The sequence below is a fragment of the Callorhinus ursinus genome, unplaced genomic scaffold (assembly GCF_003265705.2).
Source record: "Callorhinus ursinus isolate GAN/ISIS: 27379988/994484 unplaced genomic scaffold, GSC_fseal_2.0 scaffold3, whole genome shotgun sequence".
NCBI lineage: Eukaryota > Metazoa > Chordata > Mammalia > Carnivora > Otariidae > Callorhinus > Callorhinus ursinus.
Genome location: NW_027397065.1, coordinates 33,445,266 through 33,457,323, shown reverse-complemented (window position 1 = coordinate 33,457,323; position 12,058 = coordinate 33,445,266). Strand labels below are relative to the sequence as shown.

General features: G+C 48.1%; 1 long non-coding RNA gene across 1 annotated transcript in view; it reads left to right on the top strand.

The window, feature by feature from the left end:
• Window positions 1-12,058, top strand: part of LOC141369897 (uncharacterized) — a 50,094-nt gene that overhangs the window by 18,677 nt on the left and 19,359 nt on the right. The window lies entirely within an intron of this gene.

The following is a 12,058-nucleotide window of genomic DNA, read 5'->3' as shown; positions in this document are numbered from 1 at the left end:
TATGTGAAATGCACATCTAATGTATGCAACTGTACTGGGAATTGAGAACTTCAGTTTTGGTGTGTGAATCTAGCGTCCCTCTCGATGGGAATAATTAGCAAAAGAGGGAACTAGGACATGAGAACGGAACCAGAAGGTCCGCAGAGGTTTATTTATTTATTTTATTTATTTCTCTTTATTGATTGCATTGAAGTCCTAGAAGTGATAGAAGAACAGGTCAGAGACAGCCAGGGAGCGGGTACTGCCCATGCATGCTGCGTAAGATGTTGGGCCATGGCAGAGCCAAGACCCATAATCTCAGAGGCCGGCAGTTGCCTTGAGAAATGTCTACTTGGTATGCAAACAAATGGATTAAACAGTATTTTGTGATCTAGGGATCCCAGTAGGAGCCAGAAGGCAGAACCCAGAAGGTAATACAATCGAAACTTGGGATTAGGACCAGACAAGGCACAGAAACAATATCCGTTCACATGTGCATCACCTGCAACAAAATAAAATAAATTTGCAAATTTATTTTGAGATATGGTTAGAAAAAGAATATGGATTAATGGATGGAGGGATGGCTAACTGGTGGGTGAAAAAAAGAAATTTAAGCCTTTGGTGAGGTGGAGCCAACTCCCAGCCTGTGGGCTGCATACAGTGACTTCCTTCCAATGGGGACACGTGAGAAGAGAGGAAGAAGGCTAAGCTTACATTAGAGAAATCTGGCAAACAATAACTCAGCCAGGTGATCAAGACCAACGTCCACAGTGATTAATCATGCCAATGGTGTGTACCCTTGATATGATGTGATATGAATGGCATTTTACCTCTGTGGTCTTTCTTCCCCAAACCCATACTCCCAGTGTAATCATGAGAAAATCATCATATCAGGCGAGGTATGAAAACAAGCTAAGCGTCCATTGATAGACAAATGAATAAAGAAAATGTGGTGTACACACACACACACACACACACACACACACACACACACACACACACTGGAAAATTACACAGTCATGAGAAAGAAGGAATTCCTGCCATTTCTGATAATAGACAGGCATCATGCTGAGTGAGATAAGGCAGGCAGAGAAAGCCACATACTGTGTGATCTCGCTTATATGTGGAATCTAAAAAGACTGAATTCAGAGAAACAGAGAATGGTGGTTGCCAGAAGCTAGGGGATGGGGAAAATCAGGGAGATGTTGGTCACAGCTTGTTGGTAATAGTTAACAATGCTGTATTATATACTTGAAAGTTGCTAAGGGAGTAGATCTTAAGTGTTCTAACCATAAAAAAAAAATGCTAAATATGTGAGGTGATGGAGGTGTTAACTCAGTTGCTTTGGTGACCATCTCATGGTATCAACTCAACAGACTGTACATCTTAAACTCACACAATGTTTTTTTTTGTTTTTGTTTTTGTTTTTTTTTAAGATTTTATTTATTTGACAGAGAGAGACACAGCGAGAGAGGGAACACAAGCAGGGGGAGTGGGAGAGGGAGAAGCAGGCTTCCCGCGGAGCAGGGACCCCGATGCGGGGCTCGATCCCAGGACCCCCCGGGATCATGACCTGAGTCGAAGGCAGACGCTCAATGACTGAGCCACCCAGGCGCCCCTCACACAATGTTTTATGTCAATTATATCTCAACAAAGCTGGGAAAAATGATCAATTAATTTTAAAAAGAGAGGAGATTCATCAGGCAAATCCCAATGGAGGGACATTCTACAAAATACCTGACCATTATTTCTCACACTGTCAAGGTCATTTTTTTTTTTTAAAGATTTTATTTATTTGACCGAGAGAGACACACCGAGAGAGGTAACACAAGCAGGGGGAGCGGGAGAGGGAGAAGCAGGCTTCCCGCCGAGCAGGGAGCCCGATGTGGGGCTCGATCCCAGGACCCCGGGACCATGACCTGAGCCGAAGGCAGACGCTTAACGACTGAGCCACCCCGGTGCCCCTGTCAAGGTCCTTTTAACAATAAGGAAGGCCTAAGAAATGTCACAGCCAAAAGAAGCCTAAGGAAACAAGACAACAGAATGTAGTGCGGAATCCTGGAGGGGATCCTGGAACAGAAAAAGGACATTAGGCAAAAACTAAGGAAGTCTGAAAAACTAAGGAAATTTGAAAAACCTATTTTTATTTCACTAATAGTAATACATCAATAGGGGCACCTGGGTGGCTCAGTCAGTTAAGCACCCTACTCTTGATTTCAGCTCAGGTCATGATCTTGTCAGGGTCGTGAGATGGAGCCCATTGTCAGGCTCTGCACTGGGCCTGGAGCCTGCTTAAGATTCTCTCTCTCCCTCTGCCCCTCCCCGCATGTACCCCCTCTCTCTCTCTTTTAATAATAATAATAATACGTTGATATTAGTTTGTTAATTGTGATAAATGCACTATATTATTGTATGATGTTAATGATAAAGGAAAATGGCACATGGGACATGGAAACTCTGCACAATCTTCAAATTTTCTGAAAATCTAGAACTACTCTAAAAATAAAAGTTTATTTATATACACTAGCTTAGGGGCACCTGAGTGGTGCAGTCGTTAAGCATCCAACTCTCGATTTCAGCTCAGGTCGTGATCTCAGGGTCCTGAGATTGAGCCCCGTGTTGGGGTCCACATGCTTAGTGTGAGTCTGCTTGAGATTCTCTCTCTCCCTCTCCCTGCCCCTCCCACTTGTGTGCTCTCTCTCTCAAATAAATAAATCATTAAAATAAATAAACAAACAAGCTTAGTAAAATGTTAATGGTAGAATCATTGGTATGCACTATAAAATTCTTTCAACTTTGTTGTGTGTTTCAAGTTATTCATAATTTAAAAAATGAACTTGTAAGCATTTCATTTAAACTGCAGGGTAGGAAGGGCCTGAAAAGCATCCAGCAGCTAGCAAGCAAACAAAGGATTGTGAATTACAGTGAGCTGTGTGGTACTAATAAAGATGTGCAGGTTGCCTCTGAGGTTGTCCTCTTGGTATGCTGTGTTCACCGCTTTGTATTACTTGATATAAAATAATTTATAAGGATATTGATAGCTTCATCATCAACTTTGGTTTCCACAGCCTTGGTTTTCTCCTCGAGATTTTAAGTTTCTTAATCACAATTTCTCCTAAATGCCCTGCAGTTGGGGAGATGCTATATATTTACCTATTTCTGCAGACAACCCATCATCCCACTTCACAGAATAAAATTGAGACCAACAAGCATAACCCCCCACTTCCTGTCCTCCTACATACACACTCATTTATAACCTCCCCACTTGCCCCCTTCCTTCGAGACTCAGAGAGCCATTCAGGGTTGACCCCTCACCTTGTCTTTGATCCTCCCCTTCCTAATCCTTCCAGGATATTCCCATTTCCCATCATTTATTTCATTGTTTTCCCAAATTTCAAATCTTCCGCCCCAACTCTTCCACACAGCCCCCAAAGCCTGTGAGTTTCATCTCTAAACTTGCGTCCTCCAAAAGCAAAGCAAACCAAGCACCCCGACGTCCTCTCTCTCTCTCTCTCTGCCTCTGTTCTCTTTTGCCCATGGCCAGGGTCCTCCGGAGGACAGTCTACGTTTGCCATCCGCACATATGTTCATTTCTCAGAGTCCTACTCCACTCTGAAGCCTTCAACGAGCTCACCAATGACTTCCTCCAAAGCCCACACCAGAGCCTTGACTCTCGGCAGCAGGCGACACTCATGACCGAGTGCCTTCTGGATAGTCTCTCTTCCTCTGGCTTCCAGGACCCACTCTCCTCCCCTCACCCATTTGGCTGATCCTTGTCAGCCTCTCTTGCTGGTTCCTCTTCCTCTGGTCACCATGATAAACATCACAGCTCTGGCCTTCTTATCATGCCCTAACATGCTCTTCCTGCATGATCCTTCCAAGGCCTCCATCGCTTTGATGACCCCCAGATCTGCACTTTCCCACATAATACCAAGAGCGGACATGTAGCTTGTCGTGAGGACCAACCACACCCTTGGCCCTGTTTAAATATTTTACATACACTGTCTCATCTGATCTTTACAACAACCCCAGGAAGGTGCTACCAACATCATCGCCCCATGATGAGCACAGACCCAAATTCACATGTCTTGAAGCCAGGATCCAAACTCTGACCTATGCTCTAACCACCACACTATGCTCCTTGCAGAACATCTCCACCTGGAGATTTTTCATCCACCTCAAACTCAACATGGTCCAAATGGAACTTACAATCTTTTCCCCAAAATTATTTCCATTATAATTCCAGGCTTGGTGAGGGCTGCATCTTCCAAAATTGAACAGAGAAAGGTTCTTTGAGAAAAATAAAACAGTGAATACGAAATCAGGTACAGGGTCTTGAAAGTGGCCCATGAAAGTGAGGGATCCTGACACATAACTTTCATGAGCTTCATAATGAATTCCCCCCCCACACACACACACACTACACTGTGTATTTCAGTGACCAGCAGGTAGTCACTCTAGTTGGAAACCTGGGAGCTTTCCTCTCTTTCCATTCCCTCCCTCTTTCCTTCCTCTTCCATAAGGAATCAAGGATACAATCTTATAAAATCTCTCTTCCTCACATCTCTGAGGTATCTCTCTACCTCCTCATATAAACCATCTTCTCATGGCTCAGGTCCTCTTCTCTCCTGGACCACCTCTCATCTCTCACTTGGACCACAACCATAGTCTACCTCCTTCCTGCCTCAGCACGGGCTTTCCCCGGCACATTTCCTGTGATACAGCAGGGTGGGCCATTATCAGAAATACACATCTAATCAATCTTTCTGTGACTTCCCACTGTCCTACAGCCAAGGTCTAAATTCTCTAGTCTGGTCAACCTTGCCAGGCTTACTTCTCACCATGCTTTCCTTTTGTTACTTTCTTCAACAAATAACTCTTGAGTACTGATTCCTGAGTACTATTATCAAGTGCTAATAGTAGAGTAACTAGATGCTAAACACTGCAGTCATAGTAGTGAACAGTATAAGATCTTACACATCCCATGTTTCACCACACCAAACAGCTTACAGTTTCTAGGCTATGTAGGATGGGTTCAGCCTCTTTGCCTTTTCCTGGGCTATAGGAGAACCTCTTAACTTCACTGATCACCTGACTAATTGCCATTTATACTTTATGGCTGGAAGTGTCACCTCCCTATCATCCACCAGCAAGAATGGATCCCTTCTTCTTTCTACTTCAGATACGCTACTTTATTCTCCCAGAACATCTGTTCTACCTAGTCACATCTACTTGACTATGAGAAACAACTTTTTGACCAGAGACACAGCATTTTATTCATCTTTATACCCCCACTGGGACCTGGGACCTAGTAGATACCATCTATCCATCCATTTTATCTAACCATTAATCAGTTCATTGATTAAGTTATTCATCCATCCATATATCTATCTGTCCATCTGTCTATCCATCCATCCATCCATCTAACTATCTACCTGTCCATCCATCCATCCATCCATCCATTCATTCACTCATCCATACAACAAATATTTCTGAATATCCTCCATGTATCAGGCATTTTTCCAGGCTCTGTGGATATAGAGAAGAACAAGAGAGAGAAAGCCCTGCTCTCACTAACCCTATACCCTAGTGGGGGGCACAGAATATGGAAATAAAAGAAGCAAATAAGCAAAATAGGTGAGTGAGATTTATTATAAAGTAAATTAACCAGATTGATGTCGCAGAGGGTGTTGCTTTATAAGGAATGGTCAGGTCGTCTTATAAGAAGGTGGCATTTGTAGTGAGCTCCAAATGGTAGTACAGGAACAACCAAGCACAGAGTGGCAGAAAGTCCTCATCTGGGAATGAGCTTTGTATGTTTGAGGAACAGAAAAGAGCAGAGTAAGCAGGTGGAGGGGCTGGAGAGGAGGTTGGAGAGGTCCACAGGGACAAGATAAGATCATGTAGCATCTTGCAGGGCAGGAAAGGAGTCTGCATCTCATTCTAAGTTAGAGGCAGAAGTAATGTTTCAGTGAGCGCATAAGCATGACGCATGTGCATGGTTTTGAATGTAGTCGGTCGATGGCTTGTCCCTGAATTGAGCCCTCAGCACCACCTTCACCGGGTCCTCTCCTCTGACCACCTGGTATCAGGTGAGATGATCTTTGTCCTGAGCTCAGTCAGGTGGCCGTTGGACAACATTTTGGCCCCATCTCAGAACCAGGACAAAGGGACAGAGAGCTGCCTTGCCTGGAAACAGTCCAGGGCTAGCCATTAACTCCTGGTCCAGGGCTGTTTCTCTTGTAGTTCCTCAGGATCTTGGGAGAAGGGCAATCATAAGCATGGGGATGAGGAGGGAGTAAGAGCGGGGGATGGTGTGAGAACTCAGGAAACACAGAAGTTTGGTGATAGTTGGCCCAGATTTTGAATCCTTTCTCCAGCATTCATTTCTACATGTATGCCCTTGGATAAGCCCCTTCAACTCTCAGCCTCAGTGTCCCCACCACGACAGGGGGACAGAAGTACCTAAGTCACTGGGTCTGGGGGAAAGATTAAATAAGACATTTTGGTAAAATAATAGGTTTCAACAAACATGATTTGCTCTCCTTTTCTCACTTTGAACAAACCATGGCCTTGTTGCCTAAAGGTTAAGTTGTACCATTAGAAAGCACCTTCATGCTTCGCCCCTGTTCTACCAAAGTGAGAACATAGCAAAATCCTGTAGTGTGTCTCAGTTCCGCATTTTGTTTATATTCAAGCTGATATTTCCTGCTTGTGACAATAACAAAAGAAATGCAAAGACCGAAACAGCTTCACTTCCTGTTCCCTCAAGATCCAGCATGACAATCCCATCACCCCAAAAGCAGAACTGCATGCCAAAAGGGTGGCAGAGGAAGGAAGGCAGTGTGGCCTCTCCGAGGCTTGAGCAGCGCAGGATGAGGCAAGAGAGCTGGGAGCTCCAGGAACTGCATCAGACTGTGCCTCCCAGGCCCTGCCCCCTGAACCTGCCTTATAAAGTGTCTTCCCGACCAGAGCGGAGCAGGTTATTTGGCTTCACGCAGCTGAAGTATTTTTGTTCTCCTTTAGTTGTTTTTTTCTTCTTGCAAAAATGTCCAAATGGACTTTGGTCTACACCAGAACTTTTCCTAGGAGGCCAACTGAGAACACACACATACATACATGCTCACACCCTGGTCCTAGTTCCTCACCGCTCCCCCACCCCTCAACCCCAGGAAGTAGGTTTCTCAACCAGCAAGGTTGGGTATGAGTCACAGGCAATTCCATTTTGTTTGGGGGCATCAGACCGCCCTCTCTGTCTTGGGGTCAAAGGAGTTGCTGAGAAGGAGGGGTGGTTCTGACCTGGAGGGAAATTCCCACATCTGTACAGTGGCTTGGAAAGATCTCAGTCCCTTTGCTCATCTGTCTCAAGGGGCAAGGATGCCCTTGTTGCTGGTAAAGGTCCATGCTCCCAGGATGAGGCCTGGGTCTGGGGTTGGGGCCGCTGGTGCGCTGTGTGGACAGTGGGCGGAGTGCGGGAAAGGGGGCTGCTATAAACTGAGCCGGGGGGCTCTACCTTGGGAATCAAGCCGAGGATGCGCATGTGTGTGCTCACATTCATGTGCAAAGGGAAGGCATGGGAAGGGAAACTGAGGCCCTTCTTATCTGGCACCACAGCTAGTTACTGGTGCTTTCACACTTCCCTTCAGGAGCAGCTGCCTCTGGGGAGACAATCAGTGAGAATTGCATGGCATGCTCCCACCCTGTCTGCGAGCTGCCTTCACCCAGTCCTCTCCCCCACCCTCAGTCCATGAGGGAATGTGGTGAGGTCTGTTGTTCCCACAGTTTCTCTCCCCTCAACTCAGCTCAGACGAAGCAAAGAAGTGGGTCAGGGGCCCTCTCTCCAGAAAGCATCATGGTGATGGGAGGGGAAAGGGGCCTGAGGGGAGAGGACCCCCAGGATCCATGAGGGGTGTTTCCACGGCTCCTTGAAGGTGGGGAAGATGAGTCTTCAGGAAGGCTTGGATCAGGCATCTTCCGCTGTTTTCCTTGCTCTGGTGAAAAGGTGCTTCCCTGCTCTTGTGATCCACCTACAGGCTTTCTATCATCCTTGAGAGGGATGGAGAGGAGAGAGACAAACCAAGCAAAGCCAACAGACTCCAAAAGCATCCATAGCTCTGCTCATGAGTGCTGCCCTGCGGACCAGCTCTGTCTGCAGCCCTTCCATCCGGGACCACTCCGAGGCTGCGACAGGGCTGTTCTGGTGACTGAAACCCAGTCACAGAGGCTCAGGGTGGGTGGGTGCCCAGCCGTTCATCCCAGACAAGAGGTCAGGGCAAAATGGCACTGGCCAGACTGACCACAGGAAGAAGAGAAATCCAGACGGTCATTCAGGAAACAGAAGACACTTCATAGGACCCAGAGATGGGGCAGGCGCCTACACCTGCCTTTTAGGAAAAAAGGGAACATGAAAAACAGAGGTTGTCAGTGAGGGTTTATCAGAAAAGAAAAGGTCTTCTAGCATATGGCCCAGGGTGGGGGCGTGTCAGGGGCCATTCTGAGTTTGAGTTCTGGTCACCGTCTTTTCCCAGCCCAGGGCCAAGACTGCACGATGGCCTCTGCTCTACTAGCCAGGCACTGTCTCAACGTTTCCTCCGCCCCCAAGGCACAGAGCTCACAAGGGCTTCCGCTTAGATAACCTGAAACCCAAGAAATGTGAGAACCTGCTCCCCTGGCCTTGGCTTAACTGAGGTTGGTTGTGCTGACCCTGGCAGAGGGCAGAGCAGTATGGCTCCCTTCTCCCACCACCTCCCCCACCCCTGCCCCCCAGGCAGTCCACAGCTACCGGAAATGCTCTTTAGCCAAAATGTGGCTTTTCTCCAGGGGTGGCAAGCTGCAAGCCTGATTAGCTCCTGAGCCCTCAGCTGGCCTAGGTGTTCAGAAGATTCTGAGGCTACTGCTTTGAGCATCAGGGCTGTGGATTTTGCCAGGAGAAGCCCGGGAATGCACAGGGGGCTGAAGCCTCTCACCTGGGGTCTCCCCCCAACCCTTATATGGGGAGGCCAAGAGAGGGGTGTGAGGCCTCTCCTGAACCCTCCATCAACACCCTTGTCCCCATGTAGATCCTGCCTGGCCACTGCCACCTGCTATGATTGTACCTTTTCAGCAAAGTGGCATTGCAGCGTTGTTCATGTTCTGAAAAGAACAGGAATCCAGTGGCAGTGCTCGCTCCTGAGGAAATGTGCTGTTTCTCTGGAAGACTGCAGAAGCCCCAGACGCATTTGGCATGCAAAGCTAAATCAGCAGAACCGCGGGGCCAGTTCCGTTCGCTGGAAGAAAGAGGCTGCAGAATGTGGCTTTTCAGTTCCTGGGGCTTCAGGAGCTCCAAAACTCCCTTTCTCCCTGTCCTTGCTGCGCCGCCATCAATCATGGAGAAAACTCGGCCACCTCCTATTGCATTGAGGTTTCTGCGTCCTCAGTTTACAAGTCAGTGAAATGGAAAACCTAATTTGAACTCTTTACCTACGGTGTGAGAGGGAGAGGGGTGACTCTCGTGGGCTTTCTGCAGCCTCCTTCCCCCCCCCTCCGTTGCCCTCTCTCTTTCTCCCCTGTTTTTGCTTGTTCTTTCTCTTTTCCTCCCATCCTCTAGGTCCTCCGGCCTCTCGCCTCTCTGCTCCCCTCCAGGCAGGAAGACCAGAGTCTGCCTTTTTCTGGTTAAAAAGTCCTACTTTGCAGAAGCATAGCCAATTTGTGATCCTGCCCTTTCCAGCTGGGGATGATGTTTATTTACATTTAGGAACATGAGGAAAGAGGCTTAGCTGTGACTTTCTGAGGCCAGGGAAAATTACAGCGATATATAAAAGGGTTTGCCCTCACCAAGGTGCTGAGCTGGTACTGGGCTCAGGAGGCTGCAGGGCTTGGGGAGGGCTGTGTCAGAAAGAAGGAGGTCTGACGCTCCTTCGGACTTCAGAGACTCCCTCAATGCTCCCAAGCCAAGAAACAGGGAGAGAAGCAAAGAGGGAAAGAGAGAGGCAGAGCAAGACACAGAAAGACCAAAAATCAAAAGGGTGAAGGGAACAAAAAAAAGTGATATAGTTCTTAAATATTTTTAAAAATCATTAATAAGATTTGAAGAGGGCAGAAAGGGTTTAAGAGGGCTTTTTCCTTATTTACTACTAAATAAAAAACCCCCGCAGCAGGTAACTGGCGACCCAGAAAAGGGCAACCCTATAAGAACCAGGACCAGTTAAGCAGCAAGATCCCCAGGGCCTTTGTTCCTGTCCTATAGGACGACTTATAGGTTTAAGGCATTTTCCTGGGATGCAGGGTGGCCGAGAAGTACAGTATACCAGACACAGGAGCTTGTCCTAGCAGCCCAGGACATGAGTTGATCTGTCTGGGGTGCTTCATGTGCCCTTGTCCCCTGCTGGGGACCTACTGTCTTACTCCTGTCCCAAAGCCGGAGATGAGGTCATAGAGGGGGACAGTGGATCCGGGATCATACAGCCCCCACTTGGAACCTTGGGTCCGTAGCTTAGGAGTTGTGCATCGGAACCAAATCACTTAATCTCTCAGAGACTTGGTTTTCCCATCTGGAAAATGGGGGTATTAATATCTCACAGCATTATTATAAGACTTGTTAATGATATTAGTGTACTATTAGCAAGGAAATAGGTCATGGTTTCCTCACGTGACCACCATGCATTCAGCACTGCACTGAGTCTGGGCTTTACATCCATGATCCCAGCTGGTCTTCACATCATCCACTAGGTGAGGATCACAAAACACCGTCACTCGTTACATGACACACAGAAAGGCAAAGCCAAAAGCTACCGTTGACAGAGAGGCTCCGAAACCCCTCCCCGTTAGCAGCCAACACATCATTGGCGACCAAGAAATGTGAGCTTCCTCTCCTTGCCCTGCCTGTCAGCTTTTTGGTTTTCTCTTTGGACAGGCCCACTGCCTGCCACCAGAGCCCAGCCCTGCACAGCTGCAGAGCCCTGGAGAAGCAGCTCAGCCCTGGTGGGGGTGGGGAGGCTCCTAGTCCCAAATCTATCGGCCAGTAGCTGGCTAAGTCATCTTGGGCAAAGTCATTTCATTTCTCTGTGGCCTCAGATTCCTCATCTCTAAAATGGAGATGAAGGTGATGGGATGGGTCCTCCTGCCCAGACGGGCCGTTTCGAGGACCCAGGGTAGGGAGGCCCTACTACTAGTCCAGGGAGAAACCACAGCTCACCGGACAGGCACAAATCCCTTCCTCTGTCTCAGCCCATCCAGGAGCCTGGCTTTGATCCCTGGACCCCGGGGGCCCAGACCAGGCTCTGGCTGCATCCAGACTTTGGCGGGGGAAGAAAAGGGCCACACACCAGGAATTTACTCAAAGCTGGGATGTAGGCCCCCCCAACTCTGTTGGAAAATCAGTCAAATTTCAGGACAGATGAATAGGCTAAGGGCTCAGATGCATGGGGCTTCCAGTCTCTGTTCTGTCTCTCGCTAGCTGTATGACCTTAGGCGAGTCATCATCCCTCCGAGCCTTAGATTCCTCTTCCGTAACATGGGAATAAAACTAGTGGGACCTCCAAGGGTGGCTATAACAAGGCTTGGGAAACACCCGGCCCAGCCTCCAGCACATAGCAAATCCTCCCCCAAGCCTCTGCCCTGGCTCCTGTGCCTTTGCAAAGAGCCCAGGGGGCTGTGCGCTCTGAATTCCTGCCCCCACCAGACGTGGGGCCTCCCCCTACCACCGCTGCCCGCCACCAAGCGCAAGGGCCGCTTACAAGGTACATGAAACTGCGCTTGAGAAATGAAGGCTCTGTGATGCTCGTGGATTTTCTATTTAAATTTACTGATTCCCTAATTATAATCTCAGCAAGAAAGAAGACCAAGGACCAGTGGGGTTTGTCAAGGAGCAATTACTGGGCAATTTTCTTTTTCCCAATGGAAGCAAAGGGAGGTGGAAGAGCAGGACGAAGGACGGAGCACAGACTCCCTACCCTGCCCCTTTATCTAGGCTTAATGTCCTCTGCCCATTGGAGGCAACTCAGCACTTCCCTCGGAGGGCAGGGCGTGGGAATGGTGCTCAGGGGCTGGTGGGGGGATAGGGGCTGGCATTGGGGGAGCACGGGGGGAATTACCCATAGAC